The sequence below is a fragment of the Pseudopodoces humilis genome, chromosome 3 (assembly GCF_049639895.1).
Source record: "Pseudopodoces humilis isolate 2021_Gansu_Grassland_sample_001 chromosome 3, ASM4963989v1, whole genome shotgun sequence".
Lineage (NCBI taxonomy): Eukaryota > Metazoa > Chordata > Aves > Passeriformes > Paridae > Pseudopodoces > Pseudopodoces humilis.
Genome location: NC_142202.1, coordinates 13373623 through 13388296, shown reverse-complemented (window position 1 = coordinate 13388296; position 14674 = coordinate 13373623). Strand labels below are relative to the sequence as shown.

At 35.4% G+C, this 14674-nt stretch overlaps 1 protein-coding gene across 19 annotated transcripts in view; it reads right to left on the bottom strand.

Moving 5' to 3' along the window:
* Positions 1 to 14674, bottom strand: part of NRXN1 (neurexin 1) — a 675655-nt gene that overhangs the window by 368928 nt on the left and 292053 nt on the right. The window lies entirely within an intron of this gene.

The window sequence follows — 14674 nt, the reverse complement described above, 5'->3', positions numbered from 1 at the left end:
TATCAGGAAATGTGCCAAAGGTACTAAAGGTTGTATGAATCTACCCCAAGGCCCTGAACTACAGCAAAGCCAATGAGCTTGAAAAACATGGTTGTTGCTTTGTCAGCTCACTGCTGAACGCTCTGAGACACATTTTCAGAAACCACAGTGAATCTGACAATTGACTTTGCTGCAGGTGAGGTGAGCTTTCAATACATGGAAATTCTATGCTAATTTAAAGAAAAGTTGAGTGCAATATTATTTCCTTTGTATTTACTGCAGGTAAAGAAATGTGCACTTACAGATTGTGCAACTTTACAATCACACTGTCAGGTCATACCTGAATCAGGCTAACTTTTTAAAATGCACTCAAGAGTTATCAGTGTGAGTTGGCATTCAGCACATTCACTTCCACAAGCCACTTGCATGGCTTTAGTAAATATTAATCTGTTTTCACATTAACTTGACATGGCTGCTATAATGAAAAATTTCACAAATTTTAAGCTGAATGTGTTTGAGCATTTTAAGTCAAACTTAACACAAACACTTTCAAGTCAATACCTTTGACTTCATTGCACCAAAGCTACAGCTGTTCATTAGGAAAGCAGCCATTTTACAAGCCTTCTCTCCCATTTGATTACGTTTTTTTTTCAAATATCATCCACCGTAAGCCTGCATATTACATGAAAAAGAAAATGGGAAATTTTAATCCCTTTAAAAGACTGAAATTCTCTCATGCAGGATTTTTGCATTACACTGAGCTTTCTAATTCTGAAAGCTTGTTTCAATGGAAAATTCTTTTTAGGTCTTATTTAACAAAAATTTTGTAAAACTGCTTGAGTAAAGAATGGCTAATTCATTTGGAGTTATTAGTATTTACTGTTTCCCCCTCTATCAAAAGAATAAGATTGAAAGTCATGAGAACAGACGGGGGAACTTGGGAACTCCTATGTAAAATAGTACTAAAACTAACATTAACCCCCAATTTTAAGCAATATTGAAAATCAGCTTTTTTCAAAAGTAAATATTCACTGATTGGATATGACATTAATAGCAGACAGAATCTCTAATATTCATTAATTCTGTATAAATTAAGAGTTTTTTCAATACTACTGATTTGTGAGATGTGGCTCAAAGCAGGGGGAAGCAGTAATTGTAAGATAAATTCAAGTTAAGTTTCTCCTTTCCCAAGAGGAGTTCGATTTTTACCTCAGCAGACTCATTATTCTGGTCTTGACTACCAAAACAAAAGACCCAAACCTTAAAAAACACGGAGGCAGAAATGTACATTTCCCCGTTGTGGATTTCTAGGAGCAGCAAGAACATTCCTCTAAGTTTTCCAAGAAATGAAATCTACTACACCTGATAATCTCCATTTCCTTGGACATCATCTCTGTTACTGTTACTGTTCAAATAAGGTACCCTCAGTTTCAGGGGGAATTTTGCTGTCTCCTCTGATCCCGAGAGATCTGGAGGAATTCTGACTTGGAAGAAGGATTTCACAATAATATGGCTATCTAAAGATAATCTGCACCTTAATCACTGTCATTCAGCTGATAAATAAACAAAAAAGACTGAGACAAAGATGCAGCTGATCTCCAAGTGTACCCTTAGGAGCCTAAAGAACCTGTGCTACCTCTTTGGACTTAAACCCACTGATGTAAAAATAACCTAACTTACAGCAATCTTTGTAGAAAAAGTAGGTACAAGTTTGATTGTATTTTTTTTTTGCATAGAGAGAACTGGAATATTTGTTTTACATTGGCTAGTTTATAAGTGACAACAGGAAAAAAAAGCTTTGACACATTAGCCTTTCTGACAGTGATATTGACTGTGCCCATTTATATCAAAACCATGGATGTCAAAACTCGTTACATTTTAAAATATAAGTAAGCACAACTTAAGTATGCTTATATATATGCTTATAATTTACCTTTTTATAGGAAAAAAAATATCTTTATGTTTAGTTAAATTAACATAACAGAAAAAAATCCAAAACATTTAAATATTTCCTTTTACCCTTATATCTTGCACAATGTTCTTAAGAATAAGCAGATTGGAAACTAGCTGGCATTGAAAGGAAGATAATTTGGACTGTGACTTTATTTTAAGAATAGGTTCCTCTTAATTTACAGGTGTCTTCATCCCAAAAACAGTTGTTATAAAATAGTTACAACTAAATCTCACACTCATATCCTTTATTTGGGGTTTTTTGTGGCTTTTTTTGTAATTTAAATTCTGAATTAAAACATTTTGCCTAATTAATAATAATGAGAATAATATTTAAAGGTTTATTATTATTGATTATTTAACTGTTTTAAAATATTTTTATAATCACCATGGAACAAAAAGCACAATTTCTTGACACTGCTTATTCTTGGATACTTCTAGGGAGACAGGAGGCAAGGAAGGAGGACTAAAATAGACATTTCAGTTTTCAGAAATTACAGATGGATGAATCCAAAGGTTGATGCCTGTTTTATGATCAGTCTCCACTGACTTTGATGGTATACTCTTGCATGCCTGAGTAGAAAAGCGTAGCTTTAGTTTATGGAATTGTTTTTAACATGGGGAGAATCTCTCCAATGCTCTTGTGCCATTTATCATCACTTTAGGATTGTGCTCAGCATCGGCGAGTGACAATTTTTTATTTAACAAAACAAGTAAGCTTCTTGACAGAAGTGCCTACTTGCACTTTCTTAAGGTGTGCTCTGTATCTTGATTTATGCAATTTTAGGGAATCAAGAATCCGTGTTGCTGACTTTCAGACGCAGTGCTGCTCTTATTCACAGCCAATTAGCCCATCAGCTGAGCTCCCAAGCGTCTTGTATCATGTCAGTGTTGGTGTCAGCTGTCTCCTGTTAGCTGGAGATGCAAGAATACTTCTTCCCCCCAGAGCAAATGGTGTGGTTGTTTCCTCCTAGGAAACAGCAGACTTGCTTTCAAGCTGCTGAAATGTTACACAGGAAAAACTGCAGAGACAGTTCAAAGGATATCAGTAACCACAACGAAAATTCAGCAGCTAATTTGCACCAATAGTCAAAAATTACAGCACTTAAATTTTGGTAAAACTGTAACTCCTTAAATGGCAGGGAGCACGATTGTTATTTTTCACTTCTGATCCAATTTCCACAAGTCATATATAAACAGTTCATGGCATGTAAGTGAAAGATGGAATTGTTGACTTACCTATTTGAGCTTTCTTTTCCAGACAGATTTTACTACTAGTGAGAAAAGCTTAATGTGTAGAGACAGAGAGGAACTTTTAGCTAAGGAAATTTTATTTCTACATACATGCACTTCACTCCCTGGAGGAAAATCTCACAGAATATAAAAAGAATGAGAAATAATACCAAAGAATTAGTATAAGCTACATGAACCACAGCTCCCTTTTTCTCTTTAATTGCTTTTTCTCATTCCATGTCTTGGTCTTCGTCTTGTGTCTTGTTGCTTCAAGACTGCCTAGACAAATAACTGCTGAAGAATTCCTTGCAAACTTCCCAAAGGGGACTGCATCTCAGAAAGCCAACTTTATCTTGATGTCTCAGCTCAACAGAGCAATATCTCCTTTGAAGTGACTTGTCTGATGGATTGAGGCCTAGAAATCAGCTGGAAGGGAGCATAAGTTAACCTCTTGACATGTCATCCGGAAAAAGTAATGTGCTTGGAGGGAAATTTCAACAGCTACCTGAATATAATTCATTAAAGTTATTGTCAAGAAGAGATAATAAGGAAGCATTTATGTGGTTCCAGTAATAAGCTACTGAGTGCTTAAAATGTTATGATAGATGTTTCATGCATTTTAATAGACATAAATGCAAAATGTGCTAGATACAGAGTAAGTGCTTTTAATATAAGTGCTCATCAGTGACATGCACTGGGTAGATGTTTTTAATGTTATCAGCTCTTCAAAAAAAGCACATTGAGAAATGAATTACTGTTCTTATAACATTAATGGAGAATAATGTAGCTGAGAGCTTGCCAGACTCCTTCATTAAGACTGAACTTACGAAACGAGGCCTTGCTGCAGAGAAGCGAAGCAGGGATAAAAGAGCCACCTTTCTGAAACAACCATGGAGCTAAAACTAATACATACTTACAGGTTTTTTGCAGATGCTATAAAGGATGGGCCATCAAAATGCCACAGATGACTCAGGAAACAGATTCTGTGAACTTGTGTTTATGCCAATAAGTGGAAATAAGTGTGCTACATATGGAAAGGACAAAAGCTCTATGCCCATGTGCTGTTCTCTACTGTCTATAATCAGATTTCACTGGTCTTAGTGCTGAAAGAGTAAGTTAATTCCTTACCAGGGGTTTATTCCAGACTTCCAGCAGAACAAATATAGAAATGTATCAAAATAATTTTGATATATGCAAAATTTTAGTTTGGCACCCTTGTCATTTCTCCTTTCTTTGACTGAAGAGGGAGCCAAACATTCCCTAAGCAGCTTGGCTCTCCTGAAAAAAGAAAAAGCTGAAAAATAGGATCAGATCTGACTCTCACTGAAATTAGTTGCACTTTTTTTGATCATTTAGAAGTAGTATCTATTAATATGAGAGGGACAGACAGAAACTTGGCAATTCCCCTCAACATATGCCAGACTTACTGCAATGCTCACTGGCTGTGCTAGTGAGAGCCAGACACCCCATTCCAATTTCACTCTCTTAGATTGTTTCCCCTTTCCCTTATTTCCTACCAAATGCATGTCCATTCTATTAAAAATAAAAAAATTTAAAAAATCACACATATTCTATGAGTTCCCTACAAGTGTATATTAGGACAGAATGACAGCTGTGAGCTTGTGATGTGCTGATTAGAAAAGCAGTCTCTTCCTGCAGAGAGATGGCAATTTGGTTGGTTTTCCTTGAAAAGTTCTTGAAATAACACAGCACCACTGTGGCTTTGTTTTTGGGAAAAGTCCTATTCCCTTAATAGATTTAAATGCTTTCTGAACTAAACTATTAATTATTTTAGTATCTTTTTACAGAGATTGTTTTTTTGTTTTTTGTTTTTTTTTTTAAAAACTAATTTTCCATTCCCAGAAAATAAGTCTTCAAACTTTAGTATTACAATAGAGAGACTGGAGTGTTTCTCCATAGAATTTTAATTTATAAGCACTTATAAATGTTTTCTGCAAACATATTAATAAATGTTCTTCTCAAGAGCATTATATCTTAGAAACAAAGGTGGAAAAAACAAAGAAAGGTGTTTTAACTTGAAGTCTGATGGCATTTTTAATCTGTGTATAAATTTATAAACATCATCAACTCACGAATGCTGAGTTACTGTTATTTTTTCTTAATACTGAATGCCAACAATGAATTTCTTTTTTAAAGAGCTACAGACCAAAATTTCTGGCCAGAAAGCTCTTAAGTTAAAAAAAAATAAAATTATTCACAATGCCTAGTGAATATAAAACAGCCATCCTAATTAATGGCTTACCCTAATTTGACTTGATTTGTCAGTTAATCAAGAAGGTTTTTTGTGAATTTGTTGAAATATTGCCTTGTGTCATCTGCTGCCATCTGTGTGTTAACACTCTAATTTTCATGGAATCTGATTACAAAGTTTAGAATGACTGTATACAACCCAGTTGATGATAGATTTATTTTTTTTTTCAGCCTAATGTTTCTGTGAGCCTGTGATTACTTTCACTAGCAATTTCCTGTTGCTCTGAATACAGGGTATAAACTAGTGATGAAATAATTAGGGAAAGAAGTTGCAAATTAAGCTGGGTAATGGCACATAAGACCAGCCAGTTCAGCACTGTGCTTTCAAGAGCAGCACAGAGAAGCAGAACTTCTCCGTAGTAATTACTACTCTAACAGTCACAGCTTCCAGTGATGGACGTGTTTGGGACTTCTGGAGCTGCAAAAAACAGCCTTATCTTAGAAAGTCCTTGATTTATTTCCATTTCATTTAAAAAATCAATTTATTAACCTCCTGCTGCTTCTTGTGGCTGTATAATCATATATTTATAAAAATGCATTCATATTCTCTCAGGTATTTTATTTTTTTCCTACCATTCCTAGCTGCCCCATGTAAGAAAGCTAACCCATAGTTGTAATCCTTCCCGTTACAGTGACCTGTATTTTCCCCATTTAAGTTAATCACAAGGAACTGAACACACATGGAGAGTTCAGGAAGCAGATAAACCATGACTGCATAATGACATAATGCTGCTTTCACTTCTGGTCTTCTCTCCCCATAGCCACTCTATCCCATCCACTGGGATTTCTGGTCACTTCTGAGCACTGAACTGTTTTACAAGAGCTATTTACAATGACTGCACAATTTCTCCAGCTCAGTGCCACCACATTCCATCCCTGTGCTCGCATAATTAAGATTTCTTTTTTCTAGCATGAATTATTTTGGGCTTATTGCTATTTAATTCCACCTACCACTTTACTGTGCAGTCATTCAGCATTTTGGAGCCCCTCAGAAAATCCTCAAACATGGCATTTCATTTAATTTTCTTAAATAAGCCCGTTCCATTTGCAAATAATATCATCTCAGTGTTCATCTTCATCTCTCAATCACTTATGAATATGTCAGCAGAGATTCCTGTGAGAGCATTTGGGAGCAGAGCTTTACTGTGGAATGACTGCCATGGCAGCCCAGTTCACTAGTATGAATGACATTACATTAGCTTTTATATATTCTTCTCCAGAAGAAAATATTATTCAATTCCTTTGCTTTACTGATTAGAGCAGGATTCCTTATTAACCCTGCAAGATTTGACTGTAACACCCACTTTCTGTCACGGAAAAAAATTGTGAGGATAATTTAAATCACCAGTCCTGAACTGTGATTAAGTCATCTTGCTTCTCAAAAGCTAAAGGAAGAAAACATAAAAGTAAAATAAGAGAAATTTAGGACCTGCTATACATGAAAAATGTACTTTCAAGTGCTTCTTCCCATTAAAATATTTAAAAGTCCTAGTCTACTTCTTCTGAAAAGTCCTTTTATGAAAGATTTGTTAGGACCAGTATGAGCTAGACACGCACAGCTCCCTTGCATATAAATCAGGATTTATTAATTCAAGGCAGTCTATTCTTACAGATCCAGCACATCCTGGAGGCTGCTTTGTCCCTGTTGGTAAAATGAGAGGCTACATGCTTGTAGCAACCTCTGCTTTCCTACCCTCAAAGAGTCCTCTTGTCATATTTAGTGTTTTAGAGGATCTCCCACTCCCTGCTCCCCTTTCAGAGCTCAGGCTGAAGGATCAGAGGGAACAGCTTCAGTCCTCTTCAGCCTGTTCCCTTGGGCTTTGCTTGTGAAACTTTGGCAGCATTCCAGATCTCAGAGCCCATTGATACATAACCACACTGTGGCCCTGACTCAGCTAGCTCCATATATCCATCAAACTGACAATTATCTATATCTGGCACAGCAAAAAATTAAAGTATACACTGAAATATTACAAATGGAAAGTCTATTACTTTTCAGCAAACTTAAAGGAGTTCCTGAAAATATTTAAATGGTAATGATAAAAAAGTCTTTACCTGAATGTTAAACTAATGATTTTTCACCACCAATTAGGGAAACTAATTTTCAAATTTACATAAATAGCCCTGTGTTTAAGCTTTTACTGCTGCCTTACTGTGGCTATTGCAGAGCACACCACTGTGCCTTGAGAAAGCCACAGATATGTTACTGTTGTATGTTTGATTAGTGAGGACCCTGTTAAACCAGCTACAGCTTTAAAGTACCATGGGTAGAATGAGTGACTTAAAAAGACAAAAGTAAGATGAATGAAAAGACAGGAAAGCATACACACAAAAAAGGAAAACATGTTTTCTAGTAAGAGAATTGAAATAATATTTTACTGACAGCCTGCCAGGAGACTAATAGCAATTTTCTCCTCTTAGATAAGGAAGAGCAAACATAGAGGAGGTTTTATAAGGAGCAAGTAGAATTCACAGAAATAAACTTCTTTGCTGTTCTTCATGTAGGCTGAAAGCACTGATAGAGCAAAGCCCTCAGCCTGCAGCAGCCAACCCTGAAAGCTTTGTCAGGGAGAAAGTAAATATCATAGGCCCTTAAATGGTCACCCAGCATATACAAAGCCTTTATTTTCACTTTAATGAAGCTTTGAGCTTTTTTGCTGCTAATATGATCGTCTCCCAGCCCCAGCTAAGCAGGTTCAGGCAGGGGCTTTGACAAATTATATGTGCAAGGCTCTTCTCAAGATTTCTTCAGAATAAGCTAGTTGATTCAAGTTTTCTTATGCTCTTTATTAGTTCAAGATTTCTTAACTATAACTGGATAAGGAAGAGGTAAAAATGGAAGCTTTTTACATAACTTGAGCATATCCCTGCAAAATTCCTGTGCTTACTAAAACATAGGCTTGAGATGAGAAGTCAGTGTATCACAAGACTGATTTTCTCAGTCAGTCACTAAGTGAGAGAACTCTTTCTTGGAAGTCCAATGTGCCTTCATTGTTATCTTCTCAGAGTCTTCCACCAAGCCAAACTAAATCCATGTGAAATTTCCCAAAATGCCACAACATGAAATGGATTTCAGACCTTTATTACCTTATGTGAATGGCCCAAAAGCACGGCATCCCCTCAGCTGTCATCTCCTAATTTGTATTCTCTACACGATACTCAATGGCTTTTCCTCATTCTTGAAACTCCCTAAAATTTGGCATCAGATATTTCCTAGGTTCAATGTCCAGTTTGTTTTATAAGGCTACTTCAGAAGAGAATAATTGTGATATGCAGAACTGAAGGTGCACGTTTACCCAGAAACCTTTCCAACATTTCCCTGCATTTGTCTGAAATCACTTCCCTAATTGATATAGCCTAAGCATTCCACACATCTCTCAAGAAGTGGTGCTTCTGCCTTTCTGCACACAGCATGTACTTTTCCAGGATGTTGTTGCTTAGATGTAGGCCAGATGAATTCATTTTGGGATAGCATAAATCTGTGTTGCTGAAAAAAGCAACGTACTCTTTCTACTAGAGGTTGTTTTTCTACTGTCCCTGCACCATCCTGTCTCCCCCTCATCCTGTTTTATTCTACAACAGGTGTCAGAAAACTGCAGCAATTCAAAACTGACAATTTTGTTAATGCGTCACTTTAGTCAAATTCATCATATAGATACTTGAATCTTCTGCACTGGTAGCAAAGCAATGGACAATGTAAGAGCAGGACCAGCAGGCAGGAAGAGAGAAAAACACAGTTTAGAATGACAGCTTTGTTTTAGAGACAGATGAAAGTCTGCAACACAAAAACCAAAGAATGGTATGAGAACTTTTGAAAAAAGATCAGCAGTGACCCAGCTGGTTCATTTTACCCTCACACCATTCAAGAAACAGCCACTGCTTTTCTCCAGAGCAGATGGGCAAGCAGACTGCAGGAGGAGGAGGATGGCTTTGCAGCCACTGCCCCAGTGAGCCAATGAATGTGTTGTGCTCACAGGGTACAACCTGTGCAGCCCCACTTCTTTCCACTCTGTACTCAACAGAGAAAGAGAAATTAGAGGCATCTCTCTTGTAACTGGCTTCTGTGGCTGTACAGAGTAAATTATGTGCTATCCCTTAATGGCTCCAGCCCTCCTGATTATATTTATACGGGTAGGCTCTTCTGCTTTCAAACCTGAACATTCTTCCTGAGCTGAGCTGTTTTCAACCTTTGTTCCAAACATAGTGCCTGGAACAAGACAGGAGGGTCTTAATGCAGCTTCACGATGGAGTACTGAGGGCTCCAGTGAGAGCCTCTGAGTAAAGCAGCAGCTTTCCCTTTTTTTGCATGCTATTAGCAATTAGGAGATTGTAATCAGAATTTCATTGAATAGAGCCAGGTATGTTTTCAGTTTTGTTGCATAGCGGCAGACCCTGTTTTTCAGGAAATTATATGAAAAGGGGCCTTTAAGCTGATATTGCAGAATGAAAAGGGATCAAATGACTTTCTGTTCTAAATCTGCAAAGTATAGACAAAGCTTTAAAAGAATTATTTATAATTATTTCAAACTTTATGCTGCAAACAGAAGGAAGTTTCTGACTGAACTTGCAGAGAAAGTACCCTGCTGATTTGCTGCATGTCCTCTATGGTAAGACTCTTTTACATATTTTTGCCAGGCTGTCAGCAACACTTAATGAGGGAAAGATCAAAATTCATGCTTTTCATAAGCACTCGGTAAGAAAACAGGCCAAGTACAAAATCTTACATTTTGGGGGGAGCTACAAAATTGAATCGTTTTAATGATTTTCTACTGCCAATAACAGCAAAAAAGAGAACAAATAATATATTCTAATAATTCTTTTCATGAGATAGTACGAAGTTAATGCATAGAAATGTATTAACAATTTGCTTATCACAGTAGATTTAGGAATATCCATAAGACCACAGCTGAAGATTCTGGATTTTGCAATAAAATGCAGTTTTACAAGCAGGAGCTTTCAAAAAGATGTATAGTCTTCACGTAAGATTTTCTGCTGCTTAAAATTAGTGTTCATATTGAAAATATAACGTAATTGAATGCTCTTTAATAGACACAATTCACCTCTTATTTACCAATAATCTGACAAATCCCCTTGTCATACCCTGGATTTGTAGGATACTTTGACAAGAAAGAAATGCCTCAGTAACAGATGTTTCCAAATAGAATAACTTAATCATCTGTAATGTGCACAGCTGCAGAATAGAAAAAATTTAAAAGGGTGAGCGTTCAAAACAAGGAAAAAAAGATTAAGGGCTATAGAGAAGAACAGAGAATTGAAATAGCATGAGAAAACAAAATGAGAGGAACAATAAATTATATGGAGAATGGGTGAATAACTAGACAGACACAAGAACAAGGGGTGCATGTAAATACAAACACTGAAGGGGCACTTCTCTGGAAGGAAAAACAGAAAACCTTCCAAGCCCAGGAAACCCTCCCTAATTCATAAAGGTGGACATGCAGCTTGCAAACCTGCCTCACACATTCCCTGGGGAATTGTACACATTTACTACCACAGTACTCTCTGCTCCCTGACATCCTGCAATTCATAATCATTTCTTGTGGCAGTCCCACATTTGAGTATAACTGAATTCAGTGTCATTGCACTGTGAGTTATTGCCTACAGAAGCAAAGCTGCACACTAGAAAACTAACCTAAATCTCCCCAACACTCTGGGCCACAAGCTGAGCAATCTCACAGAACCATTAAAATATGTGTCCTGTATTTTTTCATTTTAAACAAAAGTATCAGACTGGGAAATGAGAGCAAGCAATTTACCAATTTATATTATTAGTGGTATATAGTGGTTTAAAAAAAAACCCTTACAGTCCGACCTGGCTAACTCATATAAATATATAGAAAATTAATTTCCAGAAATTATAACAATACAATAATAATAATAATAAAAACCCTCACTGTCCAAAAGATGAAATCATGTGTAAGACTGCAGACATCTGTGACAAAAATATAATGCATATTAAAACCAGCAGCCTTTACAGCTACATGGATTTTTCATATACTAATATTTTGGAATCATTAAAACTAAAAAAAAAATAAAAGTAATTTAATTTAAGCCAAGATTGTGGCCTTTAAGGTTACAGCAGTGAAAAATATAAAAATATAGCTCACCTATTTTTGTTCACAAGTCAGTCAGAAATTGTTACTGAACTGCAACTGAAATTTTACTGGAATACAGTTCTGTCTCTAAGAAATACAAGGGGGAAGTCCCAGTCAGTTCAATAGGATTCACAGTTATTTATAATTTATACTTGATAGTTTGAAATTAAAGGGCAACAATTACTTATTTTTCAAAAGACAGAAATATGTTGGGGCTTTTATTTATTTTTTTAATATAATTTATTCTTATGCAATTTTTAAGGATTAGTTTGTTAATTCTGTATGTAATGTAAAAGACCTCTACAACTATCAACTTATTTTTTACAGAATGTTTAATGCCAAAAAAATGCTGTTACATTCATATTATTTAAAAAACAGAGTTCACTGCAGTCTTATTTAAAAATTAGTTCCTCATCCTATGACCACTAATATGGGAACCACAGCAGCTATTTCTGTTCATCAAATAAGGTCTTCCCTTTCTCCTGGTGTCAGCCCCAGCACTGACCTACATGTACCTGCAATTTAAAAGCACCTTTTAACTCACTGCCCAACAGACAATTTAATTTCATAAATTAAATTTCATTGTAGCTCTGAAGAACACAATGAAGTTATTTAAGGATGTACTAACCCAACATTTCAGCAACAGTATTTTCTGACTGACATGAGACAGAATTTCTAGTGATGTATGGTTTTATGGGTATATTGATCTTCTAACCTAGCACAAAATATTTAGCATGTCACATATTTTTAATGAAACACAAGTTCAGTAGTGACCTGATATCTGATTAACATTTTAAAATTTAAAAAATTCTGTCCTTCAAACAAGGAAGACCCCAAAATGCCACCTCTTCTGCAAGACAGGACATCAGCTAAAGTTGAAGGGATGACCATGTGTATTAAAAGTTGCTGCCATAATCTTAGCTCATTTGATCTGCAGAGAGCAGAAGACAGGCTTCAGGAGAAAATGAGAGGAGGAAGAGGAGCAGTATTTTCTTTCCTGGGTTTATAATTCACAGCAGGAGAAGGTGCTTACATTAACATTTTTCTTCTCTCAAGCTTGTTGATGTTTGGCTTAAGTTTTTGGATATTTTTTTTTTAATTGTCTTTCCAAATTCAAACCATATACTTTCATCCTGACCTTAACTCTGTTACTAGGCTAGTTATAACTCTCAGTCCCAACACTGAGGTTATATTAACAGTAATAATTTCTAAGTAACAGAAATAAAAAAATGGAAAAAAGGTTTTTCAAACATGATAACCAGATTTATTGCTATCGACCTAAAATCAAGATTGATTTGTGTCCAGCTCTCGATGGAAAGAAGAGAGGCACTCAACTATCACAGTGTTTAGCAACTTAATATTCCAGTTCTGGATGCTGTTGTTTCGAGACAAATTGTGTCCCAACCAAACCCCATTATATTGTCTAATAAGCATTTTTAAGGACTGCTTAGAGCAATAATTCTCCATAATCTAAAAATTAGGATATAGAAATTGCTCGTGAAACATCTGGTTGCTGAAAAACTCCAGTGCAGATAAGAAAGCATTGTAGTACTTACCATACTGAAAGCTCCCAAAACCCTGCTCAGTACACACAAGCACCACAGGGAGATGGAACTAATCACCCAAGTTCATTTCTAATAACAGAACCACTATAAACAAACTGTAAAGAAAAAAAACTTAAAAGTATTTTATGCCAAGGATATTTTTTAGAGAGGTTATGTTGCTTCTATATGAGACCAAGAACTTATAACTGGTAGTCCAATCCAGTAGATGCATTGCTCCTCTTTGCACTTCTCTAATTGGAGGCTTATTTGTGTTTGCAGATTCTCCTTTGATCCAAAACTTGCTTAAAATGAAACCTAGAAACCATGTAAATTTATCTTTGACACACCATTTAATCCAAAAGAGATTAAAAAATGAAAACACCTGTTATATTGTGGTTTTATTCCTGGGGGGTTTCCTTATGTTAGCAGCTCTGTTTTCAGAGGGATTTTCAGATTTTATTAAGGAAGTTAGGAAAAAGGTGATATTGTTTTTCCTAGGGAAAAAAAGGAATTTACCAGCAGCAAGCAGTCTCATTACAGTTCTGCCCAAAAAGCTGCTTATCTTACACTTTTTTTTTCTAATTGAGATTTCATTAGTAGAAAAGGGTAGTGTCCTGTGGCAGACCAAGAAAATGCTTCTGAGATTTTTCATTATTTTATATATTTTAGCAAGTGGAAATAGGAAATATTTGTGTTTATAAGTGAGAATTTTTTACTTTTTTATTATTTTCATTTTAATTTGAGGTTGATATCTTTATGCATTAGTGATTAAAAGCATTTCCTTTATTGTAATGAATTCTCTCTGAATTTAAGAACAGTTTAATTTAAATATTTGCCTCAACAAGTTTTTCTGGTTTTTAATACAAATGCTGTATTTTTGTCTTGTAAAAAATATTCATTGAAGAATCTATTAGCAAATGACACATTAACAATAACTACAGATTCTTTTTTTTTTTATGGGTTATAAAACTGTTAAGGAATGTTATGTTCATATATTTTAATTCTTACCAACTACAAATTAAACCTGTGCAGTTTGTTGTTTAGCTTTTTGTTCTATTTTCATAAAGCCAGTCCTCTGGCCTGCAAAACCTGTTAGGAAGGGAAACAAAAAAACAACCCAAAACTCAAATCTACCATACTTACTATCAATAATTTTGTTGACACCATTCAGGAATTCCATAGACTCAAAATAAAATCACAGTCCTTTTTCTCCTTTCAGAATATAGCCTCTTAATCCAAATAATATCAGAGAAGTTAAAATTTAGTCCAGTCATCTGGCAAATGTTTCCCTCTGTTTCATAAACATGCATATCACAGAGAAAAATTGTTCAATTCAAGGATTTTTAACATAATTAGAGTGTAAAAAATCATCATAGAAATACAGTCATTCTCAAAATTAATAATGTCCTTAATGCAATGCATCACATTTCCATAAAACAAAGCTTTAGTAAAACCAAATTGTGCTATAACCAGACAGTAAATATAGGTAATTGTCTAGGGGGATTGTAAAATATAAATTTTTGTAGTAAAAACTATTATGTTCCAACAATCTAACCACAAGCGGAAGGTAAATGTCAGGAA